Raw genomic sequence first — 6,844 nt, 5'->3', positions numbered from 1 at the left:
TCGTCGAATTTATTTCGATGCCCGATTGCGGCTAATGTCAGAATTTGAATCATGTAACGTAGTTTTTGTTAACATTTTCCGACGTATGTATTAACCTGCGAACGTCACAGACATTTCTTGAATCTGAAAATACAAGATCATACCAACGAAGTTCGTGAGATCGTTCCCTATGGAGTTGGCATGGTAGATCGAGGACCAAACTAATACCCAGCGGGAGCCCACAAAATGGCGAGATCGCCTGGACCTCGGACAACGAGTGATCTTCGAGTCCGGCCGCTGCAGATCACAACACTTACACACTGAGTCTATTCACGAAACGCGTATCAGCGCCTTGTAAGAAAATACAAGTGCAAAGTTGGATAATAATATAGGAAGAAAGGATGGGGAATTTTAAACTTCGTTGAATACAGTTACCAAAATTTACTGGATAAAAGGTGTCATTTTTTTATGGTTAATAATTATTTCTCAAATGTTTTACTTCACTTCTTGTGTACAAGTTTATGAGATCAATATTCACATTTAGCAAATGATGTTTAGATTATGCTCACTTTTTGCAAATTTTGCTGAGACGACAGGAAACTTGATGTTCACTCATCACACAAAAAGACAACTTTCTCGTTGTGAGATTACCAAAGTTCAGTAGGGGCCTTTGCGATAGAAGTGACACAACTTTCTACTGACACGTATTACGATATACCGTTAGGGTTTTTTATGAATTTATGCAAGGTTAAGTGTAAATATTTGCACACTTTTGGGCGTTGTGTAAAATTTATTGAGTTCATACTTTTGTGTTTCATGTGATGAATTTTACTTACATATGTTACCATCATACACTGATGGAAAAGGAAACCGCAACATCAAAAAACAGATGATTTAGAGTAAAGAAATTTCGGGAATATATTTGTCTGGATAACATATTTAAGTGATTAACTTTGAAAGATCACAGGTTCATGTAAGCGCGAGATAAGCGATTATAAATTTGAAATGCTGGTACATTAATAACAGGTGTAACTGCCAGAACGTTGAATGCAACCATGAAAATGTGTATGCATTGTATTGTGCAGGTGCCGGATGTCATTTTGTGGGATGGATCCCCATGCCTGTTTCTCCTGGTCGCTGAATACAGTGCAATTAATGCTGCTTGTGGACAACGCTGGAGTTGCCATCCGACGATGTCCCATATGTGTTCGACTGGAGAAAGAATTGGTGATCTAGAGGCCAAGGAAACATCTCTTCACTCTGTTGAGAATTTTGTGTTACAACAGGGGGTATGTGTGCGAGCACTATCCTGTTATAAAACAGCCCCTCGAGTGGTGTCCATAAGAGGCAGCACAATAAATTGGATCACGAGATTGACGCACAAATTTATGTCAGTGTGCGTGGGACAAGCACAATCGAAATCGTATCCCACACCATAGCTGCAGGTGTAGGTCTAGTGTGTCTAGCTTGCAGACAGATTGAATGCAGGCGCTCAACCTGGCATCCTAACCAACACACGGCCATCGCCGGCACCGAGGCAAATCCTGATTTCATTAGAAAAGGCAGCAGACCTCCACCCAGACCCCCAGTGAACTCTTGCTTGACACCACTGAATTCGCAAATGGCGGTGGTTTGGGATCAGTGGAATGGACGCAACACGGCGTCTGTCTCGGAACTGTTCAAGTAACCGAATTGAATAGTTCGTTGTGTCAATGTGGTACCAACTGCAGTTGAAATTGCTGCCGCAGATGCAGTATGATGAGCCAGAGCCATACGCCGAACATGATGGTCTTACCTGTCGACAGTGCCACGTGGATGTCTGGAGCCCGGACTTCTTGAGACCGTACCCTCCAGTGACCACCGCTGCCGGCAACCTTGAACAGTAGCTGCATTCCTGCCTTTCTGCAAACATTGCAGGAGGAACCTTCAAATTCTCGTAGCCCCGTTACACGACCTCAATTCAACTCTGTGAGGTGTTGATAGCAGCGTCTTTGTCACCTTAAGGGCATTCTTGAGTAATGGCAACTCACCATGTCCAATCTGAGAAGTATGTAACGGTCACGATCGTTACAGCGTTTACTTGCACTCCGGATTTGTATCCTCATAGTGGCACTACTAGCGCCACTCTTATGCGAATGGCACAAAATTTGAATATATATCGACCTTCATATTTAGAAATAGGCTATCAGTTATCGTTTAAGTCGCACAAACTCTGTTTGGTGTTGCGATTATTTCCCGTCAGTGTATGGTATAGGCAACATACTTTCATTTTTTTCTTGCTTTTACTGTCATACCTTGATGCAATAATCACTTACAATAATTTTATATTTTGCCATGCTTCAAGCCCTTCTGGCTATAGTGTTTATATTTTAGTTCCATTGGACCTCGTATGGATGGAACTAAATGATTTGATGCATACAAATGAGAAATGTAGCACCTTTTTGCTCATTTTTTTATTATGAGCATTGCTTTACCATGCTATGTTACACGCACTGTTATGCAGATTTACTGAGGTTTTTCAGAAATTATTTTCAACTTTTTGGTATTGTGTTAATATTTTCAGGGAGGCAGACGCGGTCACCGACGGAAGAGACACACCCCACACCACACATTCCGGGACATGAAAGCTATCGCACTTCAGAACAGTTTTCAGTGTTGTTTTACAAGAGTAGAGGGGACACTTGATCAGATCAAGGGGTGAAGTGGATGGTTGGATATCTCTACGGGTTTGGGAGGCGCTAATGTGAAATGACTATATACGGTTTGCTAGGGGAAAGAATGTTTGCTGGGAAAGCTTTTTAGCATTTGCGTGTACTCTCCTGCCGACTGTAGTATGGGAAAGTTCGCATTGAAGTGGAAGGATATTTGTAGCAGAGGATGAGGAGATGGAGGAAGTGAGAAACGGACAGAGCATGAGATCTATTCTTAAATATCGATATGGAGTTCACCCAGTTTAAGAGTTCCAACGACAATGAAGTCCGCATATGGCAGCCCAACCATGAAAATTATGCGTGGCAAAAAAGAACATTTGTCAATGATGGTGAGCAACGATATCATTGACTGGAGAACAACATGAGGCACCCAAGCGAGTGTCTGACCATGCCCAGTGGCACAGCTCCGGTGGCCACAAAGCAGCCGCTTTGGGGGATACTTGGAGTGACGGGAAAGAAGAGGTTTACGACCGAGACCACACTGCCCGCCGCATACGCGCCATCGAAGACGTGGCAGCACACTTCTCCACTGCTTTCGCCTCTGCCCCTTAACCGTACGCTCTAGTACCACCCTCTCTGATGTTATTCCTTCGACAAACAACGCAGCATAAAATATCCTTTAATTAATTTTGAAGTTTATAATTTACTTTCGTTATAGCTTTGACTTTTTTGTACTACTGACCATAATTTTCTGTTGTCTTTTCGTATCTCAGATTTCTTTCTTTTCGTCGGTATGGCTCACCAGGAAAATAGTTCATCAACGGTTCTCCTTCATGGTGTTGAAACAAAGTTAAAGGTGAAATAGATTGTTTTTTGTTCCAACGTAGATTACGCCAAGTCTTCGCACACAACAGTCTACTATGTGCCAAGATTACTGAACGAACATTGAAACTGATATTTTATATTCATTTATTTTAAACAAATGCATATTTTACATTATACCCTGCTTTGTTAGGTTTTACACACTTCTGTCTCTAACATAAGTCATAAAAAACTGGTAACTAACACTATACACGATAACTACTGTATACATAACACGTCCAAGCGATAACAACGGCTGAAAACCACAACCTTCGTCCCCGAACTGCTAAAGCTGCTCACAGCATAAATGTTAGAACAACGCATCTATAATCACAAGCCAGAGAAGTTTCCTTTTTTCCACTGTCTTTGAGGTCGATACCGATGTGACGTGAAAGAACTAGTTAATCAAATTCTCGAGAGTCAATATACATAAACACGTACCATGTGAGTATAGTCTCCTCACAGTGGTATGCCTAAAGAGACTTCCCGTTTTTATTTGCTTCAAGCCTTTATTGGTATCAATTTACATAGTACATTCTCATATCTGCTAGGAGAGATAACCGAAAAGTTTTCTCTAATTCTGCATATCGTTTCACGGTTCTATTACCATTTACTTGAGACTATCGACTTTTCTTTGATGCAGCCTCGTTCCAATTTATTTTTCTGTCCTCTCCTGAAACCTGAAACATCGTTTGAGTAAGCAACTTTGTTTAATAAATCTTCTTTTCAACTGTTGTTGTTTTTGTTTTAGTCATGAATCTAATTACTCAGCTGGTACAGATCCCCACCCGAGACTATTCTGAGTAAGTCGTTTCATTCCTGTATAACTAGCACACCATACATCCATTTTAATATGCTTACTGCAACCCGGCCTTGATCTTCCTTTATAAATTTTTACTCCCCTCCTCACACTTCCCTCCATTACCTCGATGTTTCCGGATGAGTCTTATAAAACTGTCATTTCAGTTTGCTAAATTGTACCATACAACTGTTTGATCTATAATTTGATTAAATAACTCTTTATTACTAATTTGATCTAGCCAACTAAACACGATTCATCCATAACATCAGATCTGAAAAGCATCTACTATCTTCTTGTCTGTTTCGTTCATCATCCATGTTGCACCTCCAAATCTAAGTGCTCTCGTAATAATACTTTCATACATGACTTCCCAACACTTAAATGTGTATTACATGCTAATGGATTTGTTTTTCCAGGAAACGTTTTCCTGCTATCGCCATATGACAACGTGTATCCTCTTTAATTCTCCCATGTTCCGTGACCCTATTACCCAAAGAGAAAAACTTGTCCCATTCTTTTCAATGAATCATTCACTAATCAAATTCTCTCATCGTAATCTGATTTAATTTAGTTGCACTCCATCACTCTCTCTTTATGTTCATATTAGCTGTTACATGCCGATGTACTCGAATGTAAGTAGTTTTATATGATGAGTGATGGTGAGCAAACAAGCCAGTAATTTATATGTACTTGGGTACATGGTGGTCTACATACGCTGATCAGCCGAAACATTATAAACACTATGTAAAAGCCGGTATGTCTACTTTTGGCACGGATAACAGCGGCAACGAGTTGAGGCATGGAACCAATGGGGTCTTAGTAGATCGCTGTAGGGAGCTGACTCCACATCTGCTCACACAAGTCACCTAATCCCCCTAAAAGCCGGGGAGGGGGGATGAGCTCTGATGCTGTGTTCGGTGATACCACAGATGTGTTTGATTGGATTCAGATCTGACGAGTGGGGACAAGCACATCAACTGGAACTAGCCACTGCGTTTCTCGAATCACTCGATCACATGCCTGGCCTCGTGACATGGCGCATTATCCTGCTGAAAAATGCCACTGCCATCGGGGAACATGATCGTCATGAAGGAGTGTATGTGATCTGCAACCAGTGTACGATACTCCTTGTCCGTCATGGTGCCTTGCACGAGCTCAACTGGACCCAAGGATGCTCGTGTGTATGTTCCCCAGAGCATAATGGAGCAGCTGCCAGCTTTGTCTCTCTTCTGCAGTACAGGTGTGAAGGAGCTATTCTTTGGAAGATGACCGATTCGTGTCCTCCCATCGGCATACTGAAGAGGGTATTGGGATTTATCAGACCATGCAACGCTCTGCTGCTGTGCAAACACCCAGAGCTGACGGTCATGTTCCCATTTCATTCATAGTTGCCGATGTCATGATGTTACCATTTCTACATGCTCGCGACGACGGTTGAGGAGGCTCATTGTTAGGAGTGTTCTGTGCATTGTGTGTTCAGGCACACCCAGAACGAAAGTGTGATGTTAGGTCTGCCACAGTTAGCCACCTAATCTGTTTTACCATTCAGCCCAGCCTACGACGTCCAACATCTGTAATGAGGGGTGTCTGCCCAACCCCACGATGTCTGGACGCAGTTTCGGTTTCGCCACCCGTTGAAGACGCTACCCACAGCACTCCTCAAACAACCAACATATCGTGCAGTTTCCGAAATGCTCGTGTCGAGCCCCCAGGCCAACACAATCTGCACTTGGACAAAGTCAGGTAGGTCGTGCGCCTTCCCCATTCTACTCCTATACACCATGCTCACCGATAACAAATTCGGTGTGCGTGTGTCTCACTAGCAGTCATTCCTCGCTAGGAGAAACTGCTGTCGCCTGGATGGGTTAATATCGACAGTGGGTCGGTTGTCATAATGTTCTGAGTGATCAATGAATGTATGTGTGTCTGTATACATGTATGTAATGTCACTGTATAGGTACATGATGAACATGTTCCTACTATTTTTACTCGTTGAATTTAGATACTTTTAGAATTTTACATTGTCAGTTTCCTTTAGGGTCATTCCATATCAAATCACCTAATAAAAAATAAATTTTACACCCACCTCCATAGATTTTCATGAAATTTGGCTCAAATAGTTCTAATACCATCCTGACAACACCTGCAAATTTTTTTTGCTGTATCTCTTATAGTTTTTTTATAAATTTTTAAAGTGTTTGTGTTTTGCGTTTTCCGAACCTTCGGAAATGGTACATTTAATTTGTATTCAAAACTTTAAAATTGCTTATCTTAAAAACTCTTTTAGATAACATCATGAATTTTTGCAGCAAGTTTATTTGTTATACATATTTGAAGATAAAAATGATACTGTTAAAATATATTAATATTTTCTATAAAAAATATATATGTATTATTTCTTTTTTTTAACAGATGTTTTGTTTTATAAGAATTGCAATATCTAGAGTCTCAGACCTGATAGAATGCTCAAATTTGTTTTAATTTACTCTTAAACATATAGGCTACTTGATAAAGCAAAAATAATGATGGCTTTTTAACATTTTTATTAATT

The sequence above is a fragment of the Schistocerca piceifrons genome, chromosome 6 (assembly GCF_021461385.2).
Source record: "Schistocerca piceifrons isolate TAMUIC-IGC-003096 chromosome 6, iqSchPice1.1, whole genome shotgun sequence".
Taxonomy (NCBI): domain Eukaryota; kingdom Metazoa; phylum Arthropoda; class Insecta; order Orthoptera; family Acrididae; genus Schistocerca; species Schistocerca piceifrons.
The sequence above is the reverse complement of the archived record's forward strand: the minus strand, read 5'-3'. Positions refer to the sequence as shown.